The sequence below is a fragment of the Rattus rattus genome, chromosome 2 (assembly GCF_011064425.1).
Source record: "Rattus rattus isolate New Zealand chromosome 2, Rrattus_CSIRO_v1, whole genome shotgun sequence".
Taxonomy (NCBI): Eukaryota; Metazoa; Chordata; class Mammalia; order Rodentia; family Muridae; genus Rattus; species Rattus rattus.
Window position 1 is genome coordinate 158,937,642 of NC_046155.1, and position 23,480 is coordinate 158,961,121.

Genomic DNA, 23,480 nt, shown 5'->3' on the forward strand with positions numbered 1-23,480 from the left:
TGGATACTGTATATTTCATCATCCCACTTTTCCTCTGTTTCTGTATTTCTCATCTTCTCCTCCCTCAACATTGGAGCTTCTTCTTCTTCCTCTTCCTCTTCTTCCTCCTCCTCCTCCTCCTCCTCCTCTTCCTCCTCCTCTTCTTCTTCTTCTTCTTCTTCTTCTTCTTCTTCTTCTTCTTCTTCTTCTTCTTCTTCTTCTTCTTCTTCTTCTTCTTCTTCTTCTTCTTCTTCTTTTGATTTTTTGGATGGGAAGCAATCTCAGTCTATACCCTGGATGGAGGGGACAGATGGCTGTCAAAGATCCTGCTCCTCTTGTCTACTTAAGTTCTTCAGGATAAAGCAAAGCCCCCTTCCTTGTAGTTCCACTGTAAGGCTGTGGATTAAGGTCTTGAGTTGCTTGGATGGGGTTCTACGCTGATCATGATGGTGTGATGCACTCGGGTGGTAGGAAGTAAAGTCCCTTCCCATCCAGCTGGCCACTGAGTAGGGAGGTTGTTCTCCAGATCAAATTTCAGGCGAGTGGATGTTGAGAGGGGGATCTGGTGACTATTCGTTTTGGGTGGAAGAAACTGATATTTGTCTGGAACAGAGAAATAGTGGTTTGTCTCTTCTGAGATGCTAAAATGAGTTTGAGTGAAGGAAGATTGCCACACCAGAAGCTCTTTCCTCATTGAAAGCACCACTAGCTGATTCTAGTCAGTAATTTGTCCATGCTGCTAGGAGGTGACATCCTAACTCCCATTCCAGCAGTTATGGGAAAAGGATTTTAAGGAGCTGTAAAGTAGATACCAAGTTTTCAGAATTCGGACGTTGTTCCTGACACTGTTGGAGGGGAATGGTTACCCAAAATTAAGCTGTGACTTGTGTGCACCATAGAGGATGGAGCTGTTTTTAACCTTAAATATGAGGCATGCAATTTGTATCTGGGGCATGGTGCTGGTCATTAAGGAAAAGAAACCAGGTGGTTGAATTAAATTTGCATGGCTGATAGTGTGTGTGTAGATGTGTGTGATGATTCATATAAGGATTTCAGGTTGTATTCAGTATTAAGATACTAACAGAATTGGTAGGCGTTAGGTTAAAAGGAAGCTTCACTCCCCCTCCCGCAGTTTTTCATAGCTGATTACCTGATCATCTAGTGTGTAAGTCAGAGTTTCTGAGTGCCTGGCAGAGTGCACAGGACTCTGATTCCAACCCAAGCCCAGGAGCAAAGGCTTAAAGAGATTGTGTCCTGTGAGCAACAGGAAAAGCAGCCATTGCTTAGCAGTTGCTGAGATTCTGTGTACCTTACATGTGCCCCATATGTGCTCTTACATGTGCTCTGTGTGTGCCCTTACATGTGCCCTAATGTGCCATGTATGCTCTGCATTATGCCTCCTGTGTCTGGTATTTTCCTTGTGTTGTGTCCTGCGTTTACTTTGTACCAGGGCCTATGTATGTCCTGAATGTCCCCTTCACTGTGACCTGTTCTTTAGCTTCATTGTTGTTATTGTTCACAGCCCCTAGAAGGTTCTATCAGTGCTAGTGCATGGCTTAAGAAATGAAAGAGGTCAGTATAAGGTCACAGAGCTAGTAAAGGCCAGAGCTGAGGTTCAAAGCCAGGCCAACTGTTTCTAGAACTCACATTAAAGCAACATGATTGTCTGTGAAAATTGAACTGGAGGATGACTGGTTTATGAGAATGCACTCTTTCCAAATACAAACATTAGACTTCTAGCATAGTATGCTTCTGCAAACAGTTGCCTTTTTTCTTTCTTTCTTAGAAATTCTAATCAGTATTTGAAATCCACAATGGGAATTCATTAGAGAATGCTAGCAGAGGGCTTCCTATGTTAAATGAGTTTCACTACTTTGACAAATTAAAGATGCTCTTACAGGTAGCCTGTATGGGTGGACAATACTTCCCCCAAAAGACATGGGTTATTACGTGAAAATCTTAATGGCAGGTGTAGGATACCTTCCTACCAGTTATTGGTCAGGGAGTTCCAGAGAGCTCCCAAATGACTCAGGCTTTTGCATTCCTCTTGACGGCCAACAGAACCAGATGGCAAGATCTCATTGCTGAAGACACAGCACTCTGGTTGCTGCACTTAGAGAAATCAAAGGGGAAATTACTTGAAAACTGTCTCCCTGAGAGCTAGCATTCATAGCCCCAGAAGGTGATATGCACACTGTTTGGGGAGAAAAACCATCAATTGTCTGACCAAGCAGCAAATCCTGCATATTACAATATTGACCGGTCAGGGAAGATGTGGCACTGATACAATAGTGGCATGAAGGTTATTGGAGAAATGTGATTTGATTCGAAGCCTTCTCCACAGGAGAGAATTCACACCTAGTGCTATAAACTTTGTCAAAATCCCATAGATGAGGAGGTCACAGGCCCTGGTAGCGAAACTACTACTGCAGTTTTGCTAAACAGACATGTTGTCAAACTGCCTTCTAAATATTTATGTTTATACCCATAGATTAGTGCTGTTCTCAGCTTTGGCCAGAGAAGCTTTTGTCTGCTGTGGTCAGTAGTTAATGCAAAGTGGTCAAAGTGCTGAGAATAAGCAACTATTGAGTACTTAGCCCGAATTGGGACTTCAGTATCCTATGGCTTAGGGAACATAGCCAGGGAGTGTCAGAGGGACTGTAAGAACCTGAGGATTGGCAGGAGCATTATAAAATGCTACCTTCTGGACATAGCAAGGCCATCTTACCCGTGAATTCTCAGCAGTGAACTCATCTTACCCATGAATTCCTACTCACATAGGACCTGCACAATGTCAAGCCAACATTCTAACAGGCACTAGATGGACTCAGTGGTTTCTTGACAACACAGAGGGAGAAGACATAAAGAGGGAAGGGACAGTGTTGGGGTTCATAAGAAAAACTGGGGAGAGTGGAGGGTGAATATGATCAAGATATATTGTTTACATGCATGAAGTTGTCATCAAAAGGTAAGTATTCTCTACCACTGAATCATTTGAAACTTTTAGGCTCATTGTCTTGGTAGTTGGAAGAGCAGAGGGGTCCTAGGACTGGGGAAATAAGAATGGATTCCACCCCCAGGCATGGGCGGATGGGAAGCAAAATAAGCTGTTGATTGGCAGTCCTTATCTGGAGTCCATTTGACCTGTGAGAAGTGGATTTGAGTAGATTCGCTGAAGCTTGTAAGAATCTTTTTAAGTTTACAAAAAAAGATAAATTTTAGATATGTTAGTAATACTGTTTGTAATCTGTACTGAAATCTATATCACAGAAAGAGCAGCAGACTACACCTTGTTTCGTAGTAGAGGTATGGGAAACTATTTAAAATCAGATCGATAAAGCTCTGAGCTTTGAAGTCTTAACACAACAGTAGCATAGTGAGGAGGAGAAATCTGAAGCATTCTTCATTCTCTGATATAACCTAAATCACTTCCCTATTATGATCCAAGTTTTTCACATCCTCCAACTTTCATAACTTGCATTTAGAACACCTTCATAGATCCTCAAACACTTCCTTAGAAGCTTTTGTATCCTCAGGCCTTGCATAAACATTATACTTTACACTTTTTCCTATCCAATTATTTACCATGAAAGATAGTTGGTTGATTACTGGGAATAATAACTGTAAAGCAAGTTCCTTTAGATAAAGGGATAGTAAAAAGTTACTTTTTTTCACTAGTCTATTCCTCAAACCCTTAGAGAACTGAGACAGATACTTGGCTTATGTATCAATTAAAATGACTGAGACTAGTGCAAAGTCCACTCACTACCTATACAGTATTCCCAGACTCCTGTGGTCTCTGTGGTACCACAGGCAGAGACAGACTGGCCATCAGGCCCAGAAGATGAAGAAGCTTTTCTGTGGAGGAGGAACATGGGAGAGACTGACCTCTCCATGTCTTAAGCAATGTGGGATAAATTAACTCTGGGAGTGTCCTGTTTGGGCACAGTTCAGGTCCTGGCAGTGGGCAACATATTGGGACAATTATGCTATTGGTTAGAGTGCTGCAATCCAGGTGGAGTTCTTTGTCATTGGGCCCATATCTTTTTGGAGACCTTGTGGGGGATCACTAGTATTTGGTAGTCTCTGTCATGGTAAGTTTAAGTGTCTTAAATGTCATATTCAGCCCATCTCTCAAGTGCTTGAGCAGCATCTACATATCTATCTAAAGAATATTTGAATAGGCATGCTTTGCTTTTTCTAATTACCTATCCTAGGCCTAACCTTGAAAACATATACAAGTGGGTAAATAAGACTTATTTCTGTTAGGTTTGAGCCTTAAAACTCATGATTTTGAATTGCACCAAGCAAGGTATGTTGCTTTAAAAAAAATAACAGATGGCTGTCAGCCCTTAATCAAGTTGGTGGTGAAGCCATGACTTCGTCTTCTTTATCCCATAGTCAAGATGGTGACTATGTTTATATCTTTCCCACTTGCCAGGCAGAGTATAGTTAAATGGACATGGTGGCAATTGAAAATGAGCAGGCTACTCCCTCATCACCACCGTTGCCATCAATGCTGCTGAGGCCAGGTATGGATGGGAGAGAAAGGGGCAGGCTTCCCCCGACCCCCCTTGCTAAGTGGCACCTGGAGCAGTGTGTGTCAAGGTGCTCAGCTGCTAAAGCCATGTTGAGGTGAAGGAGGGGGAGTGGCAAGAGTGGACAGATGGAGTTCAGAACAATTTAGATAACATTTTCAGTTTTAGATCCAGTGGCACCCATTCTACCAGCCTTTGCCAGCTCCTAAAGGCTCAAATGTGCAATGTACTGACGATAAGCCTGGGGTTGTACAGTGTGGGGTAGGGCAGCCTCAGGTCCCTGAAACAAATACCCAGTCTTTTTTTTCATATACCATTATATTTTATTTTTATATAATATACCCTATTCTTATGCAATCATTATTCGTTTTTTTCCATCTTTATTAAATTGGGTATTTCTTATTTACTTTTCAAATGTCATTCCCTTTCCCGGTTTCCATGCCAACATCCCCCTAACTTTCCCCTTCCCCTTCTATATGGGTGTTCCCCTCCCAATCCTTCCCCCTTTGCCGCCCTCTCCCCAAAATTCCCATTCACTGGGGGTCCAGCCTTGGCAGGACCAAGGGCTTCCCCTTCCATTGGTGCCCTTACTAGGCTATTCATTGCTACCTATGCAATTGGAGCCCAGGAAAAGACCCAGTCTTTATTTCAGAATGGACAGGCTTGCTCTGACCAGCCTGCTCTTGGGAGGGGATCCTGGGTTCTGGAGCATCAGAAGAAGTACCCAGCACTCCAAGGCTGCTGGGAGTTGGTTATTCACAGAGTCCAAAGTTGATCACATTAGGTGGAGAGAAAGACAGCAGGAAGTGGGAAGAGAGAGAGTGTATGCTTGTAGGGAGAGAGAAAATGTAGAAACAAGAGAGAGGACAAAATATCTGCCTTATACAGGAAAGAGCTTTGGGAAAAGGGAAAGCCCAACATCTTTGGAAAGTTCAGGGCAGAGAGCAGGGTGTGCCAGCCATGTCCCGTAGCAGGTAGGGACTGAGGGATATTGGGAGGCCCTGTCTGCTTTGGTATGTTTGGTTTGACCTAGGACTGAATCCCAACACAAAAAAGGAAAAATGTTCTATTAAATTATTTTAAGACAATTAAAAGATGATTCTTTTAAATTTGAATCTAATAGTCATTGACTGTTTCCTTCATGGTGTCAAGTTCTGCTCTCATCTATATGCCAAGTGTGCTTAACAAATCCATGATGTAATACGGCATAGACCTGCTTTCTGCTTCCTCTCAGATCCCAGATACCAGACTTCCTTACAGGTAAGAATGGGCCTGAGCTTTGCCTCATGGGTTGTAGGTGAAAGTGACAGATGCTACTGGCCCACAAATAACTTCTGGTTACAACCATATGCTTTCCTTATCTTTGGAACGATGAAAGCCATATGACAATGGTGTTAAAGCCACTGGGTAGACACAATCAACTTCCACAAGTCATCTAGCATTCAGGGACTTTGGAGTTTGTCTCAAATAAGATATGAAAGTCTATTATGTAAACTGGCTGAGTCTGGAGGATAGTTTCTCCCAGAGGTTGAGTGTCTGGGTTCACTAGATATTAATGAATCCTGATTGATATACTGCATGGTTTCTTTTTCCACATTTGAATATTTCTGAAAATGTTGGGCTTGGGTCTTACAGTTTCCATTCCCATTTATCTGCTGCTGGCCTCAGTTGCAGTCTAATTCCAATGGCATAATTTGCATGTGTTCCCTCTGTCAGAAGATGCCATCTTCCACCTAAGGTATCTGAACTATGCTTCTCTGCTGCAGGTCTTCTGGACCTCATGAACTAGTTTGAACTCAGCCTTGCAAATAGCCCAAGTACTGGTTTGTGCTTCAAATGCTTTAGAGAAACTTGCTTTCCTCCTTTTATCTGGTACCAAACTTTAGACAGCATGTTCCCTTGTCACCTCTCCTCTGCAGTTTATTTCTTTCGGTGTCACACACACACAAATGCACATGTATGTACACACATGCATGCTCACACACAGGTGAACATACCCACATGTACATGCATGCACAGCCCTGAGGGTAGTGTCGGCACACCTATTAGGTATTTCTTCTGTGCATCTTTCTCTTTCATAGTGCTAGGAAAAATAGCCTTATATCTTACAATTGATTATGTCTTAAATTCAATAAAAGAGCTACAAACAGAAATGAAAATATGCAAGTCTCTGGATCCAGATGAAAGGTGTGCTGGCTCCTGGTGGAAAACAGTTCTGTCTCCATTAATAGTTTGAATTTAAGTATGGCCCTAGCCCCAAGTTCTTCATTTGGTCCTGGTAGATAAGGAACTGGTTATTTGTTCATTTGTTTTTTGTTTATTATCTTTAGAAAGGGTCTCACTATATAGCCTAAGCTAGCCTGAAGCTTGACTGACTCCTAATGCTGGGATCACAGGTGACATCAGATTGGGTCCTGCCCAACATAGCTTGGGACTCCTGTTCTGTTCATGCTTTTCATTTTCAGTCACCCTAGCCATCATCTTCAGAGATCTGGAAGTCACTGTACTATCTGAGTGAATACATGGTTTACATACTCAAACACTACCTAAAAGCTAGTGGTCACTATGATGCTGAACTAGAGCTCAGAGAATGTCGAAGTGAAGGAAGGAGCTCGTTTTTTAAAAAACCCCAATTTTAAATCCAGATTTCTAATACTTCAGTCCCAAGACAGAGGCAATCCTCTGGATAAGGGTCACATGTACAGGACCAAACAGAGGCAGAGGGACCTAATATGACTTGGCAGGTTGGGTCTCAGAGAACCAGTCAAGATCATCTTTGCTTCTTAGAGAACTAGCTAGGAGCTGCTGCCCACTGCACAGCTCTCCTCACATGTGGGGAAGGGTGCTAGGAGGCCTTGTATAACAAAAGCCTGTCTGGTTGGATGATGAACACAGCTGGGTGATGTGTTCTGCAGGCTGGGCTGGACACACTGTGATGTGCCTTAATGACACTGTACATCCAGTCAACTAGGGGTGACATTTTGGCTGAGATGCTGATAATAACTAGGAACTGGTTATGTCCAAAGAAGACACCTGAGTTTAACCAGCTCCTCTGAACCCTGCAAAGGAAGAGGGGCTTATGTGCAAAGAGATGGTCTAGAGTTCTGGGGATCTGGAGGTTTGGGCTGCATCAGGAGCCAGGCAAGCATGATAAACAATATAAAGAATGAAACCTACAGTATATCTCTCTCTCTCTCTCTCTCTCTCTCTCTCTCTCTCTCTCTCTCTCTGTCTGTGCATGTGTGTGTGCATGCATATGTGTGTTATATATGTGTATGTGGTACATGGTTTTGCGTGTATGAGAATAGTTGTGTGTATATGTAAAGGGCCCAGGTTGATGTCAGGAATTACCCTTCATCAGTGGCATTTTTACCTTGCTCATTGAAGCAGTATCTGTCAATCAAACACAGAGCTCACTGATATGACTAGTTTGTTAGCTAGCTTGCTTCTTCTTTGGATCCTGTCTTCATCTTTTAAGAGTTAAATTACACACAGGCCACCATCTTCCCCAAACAGCATTCTGGGGATCCAATGACAGACCCTCCCAGTCCTCTCTCTTGCTATGTAAGTGATTTAACCCTTGAGCCATCTACTCACTCCTTAGTTTAGATCTGAAGAGAAATCTGGGTGCTTCTTTCTGGCGAGTTGAAAGGTTGGAGTGTGGCCCAGGAATCCTCGAGGCCACAGGAGGTACCCCTCTCCCAGATATTGTGACTGAGTAAGTTGCAGAGGACAAAGCAGAAGGTTTGTTGACTCAAGATCTATTTGACATATTTTGGAGTCTGGATCCTCAAGGTCTATGGAAAATTTATACGTGAAACTGAGCAAACAGAAGCCCTCAGCACATGTTGCTCTTGAGGGTCTGGTTTACATCATGAGCCATGATTCATTTAAATAGAGAAGGATGGGATTTCTACTGGACAGTTTGTGTGAGTTCCACTGAGTAATGCATAAGGAAATGTGTAGAGAGGCCTTTTAAGAAGTTTATCTGCATTATTTAAGGTCTAATGAGCATCTACCTAGCTAGGAGGAGAGAAAAATAGAGCCAAGATCTGCCCTGAGCAAATACCACCAAGGTAATTTGAGGGACAAGGAACTCACAGATCAGAGAGCATGGAGGACCACGGATTCTGAGAGGGGGCAGATTTAAAAGGTCGTGAGAGGGTAGGGAACAACTGTAGTGATTGCTGTTCATAGACTTTATAAAGTGAGGTTCTCCACTGAGAGTGACAATAAGTGGTGGAGATCAGCCCAATCGGAGCTATTGAAGGTGTAACAGTGTAGGAAATGAACATCATATGCAATACTTCCCTGGGCACATTCCCTTGTCATTTGTTAAGGGAGATTACATGGGTGGTTTTGGTCACTGACATAAGAACTAATATGTAACTTGTGACCTAGCAGGTAAAATATCCCTAAAGGAAGCCCCCTAGGAAATAGGCATAGATGATGACTTTCTGAATAGAACCCTTGCAAAGTAACAACAAAGGTCAAAACATGTATCTACGCAGAAAAGGAATCATCTGCAGAATGGGAAGGAGATGCAGAATGAGAGAAAAGCTTTGCTAGACACTTATCCAACAAGAATAGCTAGAATATATAAAGAACTCCAAAAGTTAAACAACAAAAGAGAAACAATGCAATCAATAAATGGTTATAGAAATTAACAGAGGTGTTTTAAATGAAGAAATGCAGATGGCCAATAAACACATAAGAAATGTTCAAGATCCTTAGTCACTAGGAAAATACAAATCAAAACCACATTGAAATTCCATCTCACCAAATCAGATGACTATGACTGACTATCGTTAAGAAAACAAACAAGTATTGGAAAGAGTCTGAGGATAAAGGAACTCAAGTTTACTGTTGGAGGAGTTGTAAATTAGTCCAGCCAGTATCAAAATCAAGGTAGAAGTTTTCACCAAAACCAAAACTAGAGCTACTGTTTGATACTAACATGCCATTTCTGGGCACATACTCCCAAAAGAGTAAAAGTCATATTATTCCAGAAATACCCCTTGTTTGCTGGAGCCCTGTTAGCCATGGCCAAGTTATGCAATCAGTTAAAATATCTGTCAGTGGGGCACCGGATAAAGAAAATGTGTGCATAGACAATGGAGTTTTATTCAATCATAAATGGCAATAAAATTACATTGATTACAGGAAAATAGATGGAACTGGACATCATCAGGTAAATAGAAATAAGCTATACCCACAAAACCAAATAGAAAATTAACAAATCTTGTCTGTTTTCTATCAGATATGGAAAGAACAGGAAACTAAAGGGAAATACTTTGAATGTGGAGATGGAAAGGCTACATATGAGCCATCCGAAGAGTAGAAGGGAGGCTGAATATTCTCAGCTCATTGCATGCATGTATAGAAACATCATAAAATGTCCTCACTTTATACAACTAAAATACAGAACAGGCCCCGGAGACACCAGGCTCCCATTTCTGCTGAGGAGTCTGCTCTTTTGGATGAAGGAACTAGAAGGCCAAGGTGCCTCCATCAACCATGGTGCCTGGTAGCCTTGGGCAGCATCTCCTTCCCTGAGCCCTGTAAATGCACAGGTACTCCTGTTTTTCCATGTTCTGCTCCACTTACCTGTCCAGTGTTAGTGACTGAGTGGAGCTTGGGTTAGAATGCAGGATGAATGAATGAATGGTCTCCATGATTTTTTTTTTTTGTGCTACCCTTCTTTGCTTCTACCAGAAGTGAGAGGAGAAAGGAGATGAAGGAGGTAGTTTCACTTTGTTCTCTTTTACAGTCCTACACCGATGCTGCTGTGTTTCTTGTAGGCCTCCCACATCCATCAGCAGCCAGGCATTTCTCAAATCAAGTATCTGCAAGCCCTCCCAGGAGCAGATCCCTGCTGCCTGTTCCCCATCACGGGATAGTCATCCATCAGTCGGCCGAGAGGCCGTTATTAATAATGGGTGGGAAAATGTCTGGTCCGCTGCTCCTTCATTGTTAGTGCCCTTAACTATTACTTAAAGAAGAAACATTGTCAGTGCGTTTAATCTATGGTTTTCTCTGAGCATTTTGGTAACAATTCATTTTAAGTAGTTGCAATATCCACAGGCCGGCTACAGTAAATCCACAGTTTTAGTACAGTCAGGTCTCCTATCTAACAGCTAAGCAGAATATGTATATTTCCGTTTTGTTTCATGGCCCATGTGCAGGAGGGCTGCATCGGGGGAGGTTTGCTGCTGTGTCATGCACTCCAGCTTCAGCAGCCTGAGATGGACTTGTTTGTGTTAGGAAAGTGGTGCTTGTCTGCATTCTGGACCCAATCATCCGTGAGATATTGGCAGGAGTGTCTAAATGCATCTGATTCCTAATGTTGAGCCAGCTGATCTCCACTATAGGCAATGGTTCTCATACCCCCGGAGTCCTGGGAGGCACCTTCCAACTTGACGGTCACTCAGCAGTATTTCTCAAGGCCATTGACCTTCTACTATAGCCTGGCCCCAGGTAGACCAGTCTACAGAAGGAAATCCCACTAGGAATTGGCAGGACAGACCTGATCCAATGGGCTAACTGTCACTCTGCTGTCTTTGTTAAACTATATATTCTCTTAGCAAATGCTTTCATATTGCAAAGCACAGAATCAAGTCAGCCTAATCTTCATACATTAGGGTCCTTTATAGACATCATCAATCTTTAAGAATCAAGAAGTGATTTTGTGGCTCCAGAATGTTCTGCCAAGTCATTCGATTTTTAGCCAGTGATTTCTGTGAGTGCTGTTCTGAGACAGTCTTATTGTAGCCCAACCTCCCAGAAATCCAAACTTTCCTGCCTCAGTTTCCCAGAGTGCCAGGACTGCAGGTGTGGTGGTTTGAATAAGAATCCCCTCCATATATTCTGCCTTTAACCAACACTTGGTTTCCAGCTGGTAGCTCTTTTTGGTAGAGTTCTAGGAAAAGTGGCTTTGCTGGAATAAGTATTGTCACTGAGTGACCCCTCCAGCCTCATGCCATTTCCGGTTCAATCCTGCTTTGTGATTGTAGTTCACGATCCCAGCTCTGCTGTAAGCACCCATGTATACTGCTCACTTCTTCTATTCTGACATCATGGACTCTAACCCTCGGGAACCCAAATAAACTTTCTTCTATAAATTGCCTTGGTCATGGTGCTCATTCACAGGAATGGAAAAATACTACAACATGTATGTGACACCACGTGCAGCTCACTGGTCTCCCTATTTCAGTCCTACCCAGTGCTTGGCATTGACTTCATTGTATATAATGGGCATGTATTTCACCATTGAGGTACACCCCAAGCCTCCTATATGTGTTTGACTGAATTCTAGAACATGAGTACATTAGGTAACAAGTTACTTCTGACATCTTCTGAAGGGTGGTGGTGATTATGGCCTAGAACGACTGTGGAACAAAGGAGTCCAGGTATCAGCAAGCATATCCTAATAAATTCGATTCACATCCTCAAGGTACTTCTACATTTGAAATCTACAATTATCTCACCAAGCTAGATGAGGCATGGAATTAAATGAAACAGTGTACACCCAACTAGGCATCAGGCCTCTTCGAGGATGCTATTAGGACTCCAAAGACACCTTTGCATCCCTCCTCTAAATTCTCCCCACCCCTCTCCCTTCACACGGCAATATCTACGGTCTTCTGAGAGAGTTCCTGGGGCCTCGCAGGCATGTCCATGTCTGCTGCACTCTCAGAGGCACCTCAACATTTTCTTGGTTTCTATCCCTTCCTTCTGGCCTGCAGCCGAGGGCTGTCTGAGTAGAGTTTGACAGTCAAGCTCCCTTTGCCTCCAGAAAGCACAAGCCCTAAGGCATAATTTGTGCTTCACTATTCTCCCAGTGTCAGTATCAGGATATCACTCCACTGGGAGCATCTTGTAGAGATTGCTGACCTGTCTTCATGTCCCTCCCGATTTTTTTCTTTGTGGATTAGTCACTGTGCACAAATGGCCACTTGGTTAGTCTCTGAAGGCCTTGCCCTAGGGTGAGTCCATGCTTGCTCTGGGTGCCCTGAAGCCTGCCAGGCTCCTGATGAGATTAGCTTCCCGAGCACATCCCCACATGGCCTCTGGTATATTGTACAACTTATTTAAAAATTGTGCTAGCGATTCTAAAATGCTAGGTTGTCTGGATCAAGCAAGTCACATTTTTTTTCTTAAATCTTGGTTCCTGTTTTCTGTTGAGGACTAAAAGCCTAGGATTTTAAATTCTGTATCACAGGAACTCCTGCAGGTGTAGGCAGAGGGTGTCATTGCATGGCATGGCAGTTTAGTTTTCTTTGAGTCTGTGATTCTGTGGGTCATACCCTCAGGCCTGGTGGTCATCAGTGCGTAAGCCTGGCGAGCAGACTGGAGCTTCTCCCTTGTAATCCTGTGTTTTGGATGCTCTCTTAAATCCTTTCACAGTCTCTCCATGTTGTAGGGCTGCTTCTTTTAGGATTTTGTGACACCCATTTCTGGTCAAGGTTGGTTAATGGATACCTCTGGCCCGATAGAAGGGAAAAAATGGGACATACATTTTTCTTGTTCCCTCCTTGCCAGGCTCCGTGAGACCATGGTTGTTTGTGTTCCATGACAATTCTCTTATCTTTTCGGTGGCCTCTTCCTCAGTGCCATGTTCCCACCCTTCAAGCCCAAGCAGTAACCCATTGCTATCCACAGCCACTTTCTAACCCATAAAACTACCTGTTTATTAAACCCCTTTCAGAACTCCTTGAATGTGTGTCAGTTTCCCGAAAGGCCCCTAAGGATACTCCAAACACTGATCAGGGAAGCCTTCCCGAGGATCCCACCCTACATAGCATTCTTCCTCCTTTGCCCACTTAGTTTATTGAGCTACCATCTTCCCCCTCTGCACATTTTCCTGACCCTGTTAGTTGCTGACAGCTTGAAAACCCAAGGCCATTGGCACAGCCTGAGAGAGGGACAGCATTCAGTCCTCAGCTTCCACTGTCCATGTGGATGGGTGCTGGGTAGCTGCAGCTATAGGCTAACCTGTTCCATTTCATAACCCAGAGAGCTTGTGCTCTTTGGGTTTACAGGGTCATGGTTTCCCCTAGCTTCAGATAAGCAGTTTGGGGTCAGGCCTTGGTGGTGAAGGCTTTTAATCCCATTTACTGGGGAAGCTGAGGTGGGAGAATCACTGCCTGAGTTCCTGCCTTGTCTGAGAAACTTAGGAAGTTAGGGTTTAACCCAGAGATAGAGCACTTGCCTAGCATATACAAAGCCCTAGGTTCCTTCCTAACATTGAATGAATGAATGAATGGAAGAATGAAGGAAACAGGTTCAAGGCCCTGTTCTCCACACTATCTCTGGTATCTTCTCAGCGTCTCTTTCAGGACTCTAGGTCTTGGTCCCTCCTGTAGCCAAACCCATTGTGTGTCCCAGGGCCATTTCCTTCCATTTGATCACCCTAAACATTCTTTGCTTCCTGAAGCCTTACTAACAAGAAACCAAGACAGCCCACACTGACTAAGAATATAGCTAGTTAATATCAACCTATCACAGAATGGGCCATGAGCTGGTATTTTTTTTTTTGTTGTTCTTTTTTTTTTTTTTCGGAGCTGGGGACCAAACACAGGGCCTTGCGCTTCCTAGGCAAGCGCTCTACCACTGAGCTAAATCCCCAACCCCATGAGCTGGTATTTTATCAACTATCATGGCCCTATAGTGACCTGTTTGAACTTTTAATGCCCTCCATAGACTTGTACATTTGAATACCTGGTCCCAAACTGGTGGTAGCAGTTTGGGAAGGTTGTGGAATCTCTAGGCAGAGCTTGGCTGGCTGATGTAGGGCACCAGGAGAGGGCTTTTCTCATCCACTAATCCAGTCAAGCTCGCTGCTTCCTAGTCAGCTGCCCTCCTCACACTCTTGCCACCAACACACAGCCCCCTCCTGCAGCCATGCCAACCCACCGAGATGAACTAAATCTTCTGCAACCATGAGTCAAGATAAATCTTCCCTCCTTTGCCAAACACTTCATCACCCTGAATGTTTTTTATTCCCCAAAGTACTGTTAACCAGAGACAAAGAGGCTCCACACTGATTCAGAACACCAGGTAGTTAACAGAAATAGAATGGCTACTGCCTTGAAATGGAAACTTCATCAACTATAGTTCCTTTCCCACATCTGCTATGGACAATATCTACTTGACTTGGCAAGGTCGACCATGCATATGTGTGTATGGACTGCAATCACCTCCTCTGCATTCTCTTTCTCCTATCCCAAGGCATCTTTAAACAAACAAGATAAAAATACTGATGTCAACAGAGCTGATCTCTCAGTCCTTCTCACTGTACCCAGACCTGTATTATCACATGCACAAAGAGATTTTCTGAAGCATTTTTATAAACCAAAAAGCCACCTCTACCTCAAGAAGACCTCGGCATCTTCTTGAGAGTAATGTAGCCCCATAGGTTATTAAAATAAAAAGAATATCTTCTCTTCTGGTTATTCAACAAAGCTGGGCTGCTGGGCTTCCCCTAAGGGTCAACTGAGATTTGCTAGAATTTTTTTTTTATCCCTCAGCCCTCTGCATAGCATGCCTCTGGGCACAGCCAGTGTTCCAGCAGAGCCCAGCAGGTTTGGACCCAGTTGCCAACAGGGAAACATTCAAAGTCCAATGTTTTATAGGTTTTCTTAGACTCCCCCATCCCTGTTGCCCATCTTTCATTTTCTGTACTTATGTCACTATCTCATATATTCTTTTTAAAATCATCTATTATTTTGTATGTGTATATGTGTTTGTGGGTTATGGTGGGAGACATATGCATGCTTTTAAGTGGAGATCAGAGGACAACTTAAGGGAATCCGTTCTCCCCTTCTATCATGGAGGTCTGTCATGAGGTTCAAACTCAGGTCATCAGGCTTGGCTGCAAATGCCTTTACCTGCTCAGTTCTGGCTTGGTGCTCCTTTAAGGGTCCTAGGCCAGAGTCTCAGTGGCCTTGAGTTCAGCTACCTTCAACGACAATTTGTGAGAGTGAGTTGGAAGCTGTCAGTTGCTACAGGCTTTTACCACTATTCGCAGAGCTTTGGTAGCCTTTTCTTCCACCCAAGCTCCAGTTTCTGTAGGACAAGCATCACTGTGATGGATCTGCTCATATGTCACCTCACTCATCTGGAGTGTGGCATTAGACATCACAACTCTGGAAGCTTGATTCATCTGAGGAAAGTCTTTTACCAGGCTGAAAAAACCATAAAGCTCTCCCAATGTGACAAGGAGCAAATGACTCCAGTGTCACATTACTGCCCCCAAACTCAGATAGAAGCAAGGTCTGAGGTGACCCATCTTTTCAAATAAAGCCATTTGGAGAGGCATCACTCACTGGGCATTGCCCTGTGCTGGCTGCTTAGGAGCTGTGGGGAAAGCCAATGTTTTGACAAGGAAATGAGGGCCCAGAGCCAGAATAACTATAAAACTCTGCCAGTGAGTGTCTGAAGAATTCCACAGCACCGTATTTGACACTTAATTTCCCCAGAACAAGTTGCTTGTCTCTGCCAGGGGCCTGCTGGACTCACAAATTTTTCCAGAGAAGTCGCTCTGTGGCTTACATCCTGATTCTCTTAAAACAGCAAACCTCTTTGCCCGATCTCCAGAGATTCTCTGCAGAGACCACAGAAGCAGGGCAACTTCCCCCTGACTTCCATCACAACCTAGTGACTATGGCCAGGAGACTCCCGAGCTCTCTAAATCAGGCTACAAGTTGAAACAGGGCATTAAAATTCCCTATTGTTGTAGAACCATGTCTTCTAAGATGACTTGGTTATTGCCATCTTAAAATTAGAGTAGGGCTGGTAAGATGGCTCAGAGAATAAAGGTATCTGCTGCTAAGCCTGAGGATTCTAGTTCAGTCCTTGGGCTCCACATGCTAGAAGGAAAGGGCTGTCTCCATTAAGTTGCCTCTACATGTAAACCATGACAGGTGAACACACACACACACACACACACACACACACACACACACACGAAATAAATGTGGAAAACTCAGAGCACTCTACTAGTTGGTTTTGTGTGTCAACTTTACACAAGCTGGAGTTATCAAAGAGAAAGGAGACTCCCTTGAGGAAATGCCGCCACGAGATCCAACTGTAAGGCATTTTCTCAATTAATGATCAAAGGTGGGAGGGCCCAGCCCATTGTGAGTGCTGCCATCCCTGGGCTGATAGTTCTGGGTTGTGTAAGAAAGTAAGCTAAGCAAGCCAGGGTGAGCAATCCAGTAAACAGCATTCCTTCATGGCCTTTGCATCAGCTCTTGGCTCCAAGTTCCTGCCATGTGTGAGTTCTGGTCCTGACTTCCTTTGGTGATGAACAGCATTGTTGAAGTGTAAGCTGAGAGAAACCTATTCCTCCCCAACTTGCTTCTTGGTCATGATGTTTTGTGCAGGAATACAAACCATGACAAAGACACACATAGAACACTCTTCCTTGTGGAAGGAGGGTGCCACCAGACCCTCATTTGAGGATCCTGTCCTCCCAGTCTGAAGTGCTGTACACAGTCTTGGGGTTTTTGGAATATAAAGGAAGTAAAAGTTGACTGGTATGTGTACTCTGGGGATATAGCTTTTCTGAGTCATCATTTAGTGGCATAGCTCCCTGAGACTCACTCATATGACTCACCCATGCTTCTGTAAAGAACCACAATAAACTCATTGCTTCACCAAGTTAGACCTGGTAGAAGCTTTTCTTTGGGCTACCAATGCCTTATCAAAGCCGAATAGACATTTCTCTGTGTATCTTCCAGGAAAACTCATGAAATACTTAGAAAAACACTGCTTTTGGAATTAGGCCTTGCATTTTATGCTGTACATATGTTAACTCTAATCCTCTTACACAGTACAGCCAAATGGGGCTTCCCAGGTTTAATATACAATGAATGAAAAGGAAGCTCAGAGAGGAGTGGTTGGTGTGAGGTCACACAGCTAGATAAAGCACAAGGATACCTCAGGTCTCTGAGTCTACATCAGTGTTTTCTCAAGCAATGTATGCTACCTTGGATGGGAAAGGATTATACACCAACTCCTCGGGACCATGCTCTTGCCTATTTAGAAATAAACACTGCTGAGTCTATTAGTCTTTGGACCCTCCAGCAGCTTTCTAGAACCATGTGGTATTCTACCTATTTCCAAGGCAATTTCCCTGCCCTTCCCACTAGATAAAAGTGTTCTGCTTTTGATGAAACCTTTAAGCTTAATGTGGGAGAGTTGCAGATTTGGGGGTGCGTTACCTCACAATGGAAGAGTTTTATTAGGGTCACAAAGGTAAAGAGTAAGAATTGGTTCACAGTGTTCCCAACAGGCATGGACCCCCTGCCACTTTTCCCCTTGATACCTTGCCTAAGCAGCTAGTTGGCTCCTTGATGTCCCTCTGGAAACAGTCACCTAGGTAACAGGTGTGGATTTCATCTCTGGTAACACATATATCCTACCAGACTCTATTCCTCCACAGGGGACAGATGTGCCTGGTGCTAGAACTCTGAAGTGAGGTGCTTGGAGGGCCCATGTTAAGCATCTCTTCCCTTCTCCATGGCAGCCATTCAGAAGAAAACTCCAGCTCAGAGCCTCATTGTACAAGCCACACCACGACCAACATTTTTGTGTCAGGAGAGGTCGACCATGCGTCTGATCACAAACATTTTTTATATTGTTCACAGTCAATGCAAACAGACTCATTGTCACTGTGTACAAGGTTGCGAATGACAGGACACCTAGTCCTTTGGCACATCACCCTGCTGTCACACTGACCTTGTTATTATTACTTCCACGAGGCTTTGCAATGCTCCTTTTGTGCCTTGAATGCACAGAGCTACCCACTCCTTACTGCTCACTGGTCCCTGTATGTCATCTCCCTCAACTCCACCAGTCCATTCAGCTGTTTCTCTCCAGCACTGTCTGACACTGTCTACAGTTTATTTACCTTACTAGAATGCAAATGGTTAGTGTGTCAGCACCCCTAGAACAGTGCCCCATCCCACAAAACATTGTTACATGAATGAATTCCTAATAAGAAAAATGGTCATGGCTTCCAGGAACTCCATCTGGCATTCACAGCAAGTTAATAAGGACTTGAAATGATCACTTCTTCCATTGTATCACAGCTGGTTTCTCTTCAAAGCACCCCTCCTTTCCCTGTGCTCCACTTGGAGTAACTCAGCTTTTTCTCTCTGTGATGAAGCACCCAAAGAGGAATTAGTTTAAAAAAGAAAAAGTTCATTTGGGCTCACAGTTTAAAGGGCTTTAGTCTGTGGTCTGGGTCTCTGGTGTGGCTGAGCATCATGGTGTATGGGTACAGCAGAGCAAAGCTGTTCACTTCACAGTGCCCAGGAAGTATGGGGACACACGCGCACACGCACACACACACACACACACACACACACACACACACACACTCTGATGTACTCATCAAGAGCACCTCCGCAGTGAACTACTTCCTCTCAGTAATCCCTACTTCCTAAAGGTTCTTCCACCTCCCCTTGGTGCCACAAGCTGGAGTTTGTACCAGAGCTTGGAGACATTCGAGGTCCTCTTCTTTCATTTGTGCTCCTCTGTCCTCTTTGTTGTGCCCCTTCGGCCTGCTTCCTGGCATGTATGCATGAGAAACCATTTATCTAGTCTTTTAAAATGTATTTGTATATATTTTAATGTTTACAAGTGTTTCATCTGCAGTATGTATGTGTACCATGTGTAGGACTGGCACCAGTGGAGATCAGATAGGGCTTTGAATTCCTTGATACCAGAGTTAAAGATGGTTGGGAAGAATTGTATAGGTTGTGGGATACAAACCTGGGTCCTTTGTAAGAGAAGTCTATGCTCTTAACAATTGAATTTCCTAGATTGTGGTGAGATTTTCAATGATCTAACTATCCCGACAAGCCTCCTCCCAGGCTTTGGGATCTGATAAGATCATCTGGTATTCCAAATTAGCCTGTCATTTCTAAGACTTGGTGTCACTTATAGCTTGATACATGTCTATCATAGGTGCATTTTGGACTTGAGTGCTGGAGATGGGCTGGTAAATTCACACCAGGCAAAATTAAATCAGTGAAAACCACAGAACAAAACCCTTTGATACCTACAGCAAGTTTAATTTATTTTTTAATGTTTAAGGCTTTTTTTTTTGCCTTTTATGAAGTTTTTGGTAGAAACTGAAAATACCATCTCTCCAAAGCATATAAGCACAATAGTAATTTGAAAACAAAAAGTGATTGTTCTTTGTTCCAGTCTTAAATTCCATCACCTTGGCTAGCACAGCTGGGTATGGTAATGAGTGTTCAGAGCCATTCTGAGGACAGTGATCAGGTATTAGATGTGGACAGTTGCTGCCCAGTGGTGAATTGCCCTTGCAGACCCCTGCAGAGGATCTCTCCCATGAGCTTGTCTGGATTGGGCAGTGGCCTGCACTGTAGCAAAGGGAAACTTGATGATTTTAGACACATGGTTGCTGCCTCCAGTAGGCTAAATTTGTAGATTGGCATTTTCTTTCCTTGGGAGGATTCCAGGTGTTGTATAACTCCACATTTCTAAAATACAGAATGGTAGATTGAGACTTTGACTTCTTGCTCTGGGTGCATATAATGTGCCTACTGGTTAAGTACTATCAAGCAGCCTCTTAAAAACTGAGTTTGAATGGAAGGAATGATTGAGAAAGGAACTCGAGGGTTCAGTCATTTTAGAATTAGGACATATGGATCAGAGCTCTGGATTCTTGCCAACTGCAAGCACTCCCCAGTACACATCCCCTTACCTGCAAATATGTGGAATATATGCACACAAGCACCCACACATTCCTCTCATATTTTATTAGTTGCTCTTAGAATGAACAGGGTTCAGATATATCCAAAGGGTCTGTATTATTAGGTAGGAGATGCTTGTATCTATAGCATTAAGTAGGGAATGTGGAGAACTGCAGCCATGGGCAGGTCACAACCCCCTTCTGGTACCCAAGATGCACTGAGGCACTTAAGGTCCAAATCTTTCTAAATAAAAACACTTATTCTAAAAGGTTAATCGATTATTTAGAATATATTCTGGGTATCCACCTTCTAACACCTAAGTTGAGAACACTAATTTGAGAGTTGCACTTTGGAAAATGCTGGATTTTAGGGTGATTATTAGTCAGATAGTCAGATAAGCATAACTAGAATTTCTGGAGAAGGTGAAATTTGGACAAGAAAGGGGAAGAAGGCCACATCCTAGCAAAAAGCTGAAGTGGACCCATTCACTGAGGACTGTGGAGCTGACAGGTGCCTGTGCTTGCTTGGTGTCTCCTGGAAAAGCAGGAAATACCCTGGTAAAGCAGTTCTGTCCTGAATGGGAGGTGGAAAAGTGCTTCCTGAGCAACTACAGGATCCCAGATATCCAAGCATCTCCTGAGTGTCCTGCAGCAAAAGTTGATTAGGTGGGCAAGGACGACATCATGGGGCTCCAGATGAGAGATCCTAATAGAATGTACTGGAATCAACATATCCCTTTGAAATCCAAACTTTTGAAAGCCAAGACTAGAAACATATATTCTTTAAATCTGTTTTGTCTCTCCTCCCTCCTTCCTTTTACTCTCTTATTTCTTTTTCTTTTTGATTAAGTCATTATTTGAACATATTTAATTTTTTATGTATGCAGTGTTTTGACTGCATGTCTTTTTGTGTATCATGTACACAAAATGCCCATGGAGTCTAGTTAAGGATACTTTACCCCTTGGAACTGAAATTACAGATGGTTATGAGCCCCCATGTGGGTGCTGGGAACTGAAGCCAGGTCTTCTGCAAGAGTAAATGTACTCTTAACATCTGACCCATCTCTCCATCCCACAAGCTACTGATATTTAAAATAATGTATTTATTATTATTTTAAAGTACAGCCTCACTACAATAAAGATATATTGTCACATGTAGTTTGCTGTGTAGTTGGAGGATAGTTAGTTACCTATCACAGGGCTAAATGTATGAATGGCTCCTACTCTGGGTCATCCTGATGAATAGTTCTGTGAATTTCATGTACACATCCTCGTATGAACATACTTCTCCTTCTCCTCCTTCTTCTCCTACTTCTTTTTGAGACAGAATCTCACTCAAGTCCAGGTTGGCCACGAACTGACTATGTAGCCCAGGCTGGCCTCAAACTTCCCCTGCTTCAGCCTTATATATACGGGGACTATAGGCATGCATTATCATGCTCAGTCTTAGGAATATCTTTAAAACAAAAACAACAAATCAACAACAACAACCTTAAAACATTCACATTCTTAATTCCCCTGACCAGAATATCTTACTTTATTATCTGTAATTCATGTATTTGAAGTATTTTTTTCCTGAAATGAAGTGGTGATGCTTAGTATTATAATTTTATATTTTTCAATTCAAAAGGAAATATCTGGTGACTTCTTGACTCAAATAATAAAAATAAAGCTGAATGAACTTGTCAGTTTGGGGGCGTGTGAACTCAAAAGATGTTCTGGGCATGCAGGATACATCCACCTGGGAAAAGTGGAGTTTGTGTTAATATAGTGATTTTCCTAGAGACGATCAATCTCAGAGGATGTAGGAAAGAAATCAATAGTTTTAATTATTTCTTTCATATTTGGGACCAATATATTACTTTTGTTGATTGATGTTTAGAATTTATGTATATTTATATGTGGATTAGGTTTTTAATTCCAACTTGAAATACATCTTGGGTTGACATACAAGTGTCAGTCCTCTCGGAGAAGGTCATTCTTGCTCTCTTGGGCTAAGATATAAACTTTGGCCCAAATGCAGCTTTAACTGTTTGGTGCTTGGCCTTGCATTTTTAAAGATGATGGATTATAGTTTATGATTTTCTTAACCTTTTTCATGGGATTGTGACATAAAGAACCCAATCCTTGGGAGATTTACCTGAGGGCTGAAGTTTTTTTTTTTTTTTACCTTCTGTGGGTTCTTGACAGGGAAAGAAATGGCAAAGGAGGATCTACTCAATATAGAGGGGCTGACACTAGCAGCTCAGTCACGCACAGATGTGGGCCTTTAGTTTCCTGTTCTCCTCTTATGTTCACCCTCTGATGACACCAGGGAGAGCTTCAGCTACTAAACAATCATGTGACCTTGAGTAAGCAGCTGTTTTTCCTCTTCTAGGCAATGGTCAGATGAAGTCATCTCTGAGGTCCTTTTTGTCTCAATAGCCTTCAACTTATATATTATTTTGAATCCTTTGTTCTAGTTTGTCTGATGTGATAAAATCATGGACCAAAAACAACTTAGGGAAGAAAGGATTTATTTTATCTTATACTTTCAGATCATAGTCTATCATTGAGGGAAGTCAGGATGTCAGGCAGGAACTCAAGACAGAAACCTGGAATCAGAAGCTGGAGCAGAGATAGTAGAAGGATATAATTTACTAGCTTGTTATTAGGCTTATGTTTAGTACCTATCTGATACAGTCCAAGTCCACTTGCCTAGGGATGGTACTGCCCACAGTGGGTTGAACCCTTCTACGTCAGTTAGCAATCTAGAAAATGACCCTCAGAAGTATCCACCAGCTAGTCTGATGAGGGAAGTTACTTAGTTGAAGTTATCTCTTCTCAGGTGTGCCAAATGGGTAACAAAGAGCAGCCATCATACTTCCTACAGCAAGCAAACCCTATGTGAGAGGTGGATTGTGGGTGCTTTGACACAGCTTATTAACAACTGCCAGGAAGTGAATTTCATCATTTTTGTTGCTTCGTCTTTTTATGGTATTGTGAAAAGCTGAAGATAAGACTTTCAGGGGCGAGTAGGAGTATAATGATGGGTAAAAGGTCTATTGGGATGCTTTGAGATTTGAGGTGGTAAGAGGCTAGTATGACTGCTTTACTTGGGTATAGAATATTCCCATTAGAAAGGCATGGAAGAGCATGAGCTTCAGAAGGAAAATTAATACCAATGAGTTTAAACAGTAGGGGATTCTTTGGAGAATGGACCAGGCACCTTTATGAGATAAATGGATCCTGAA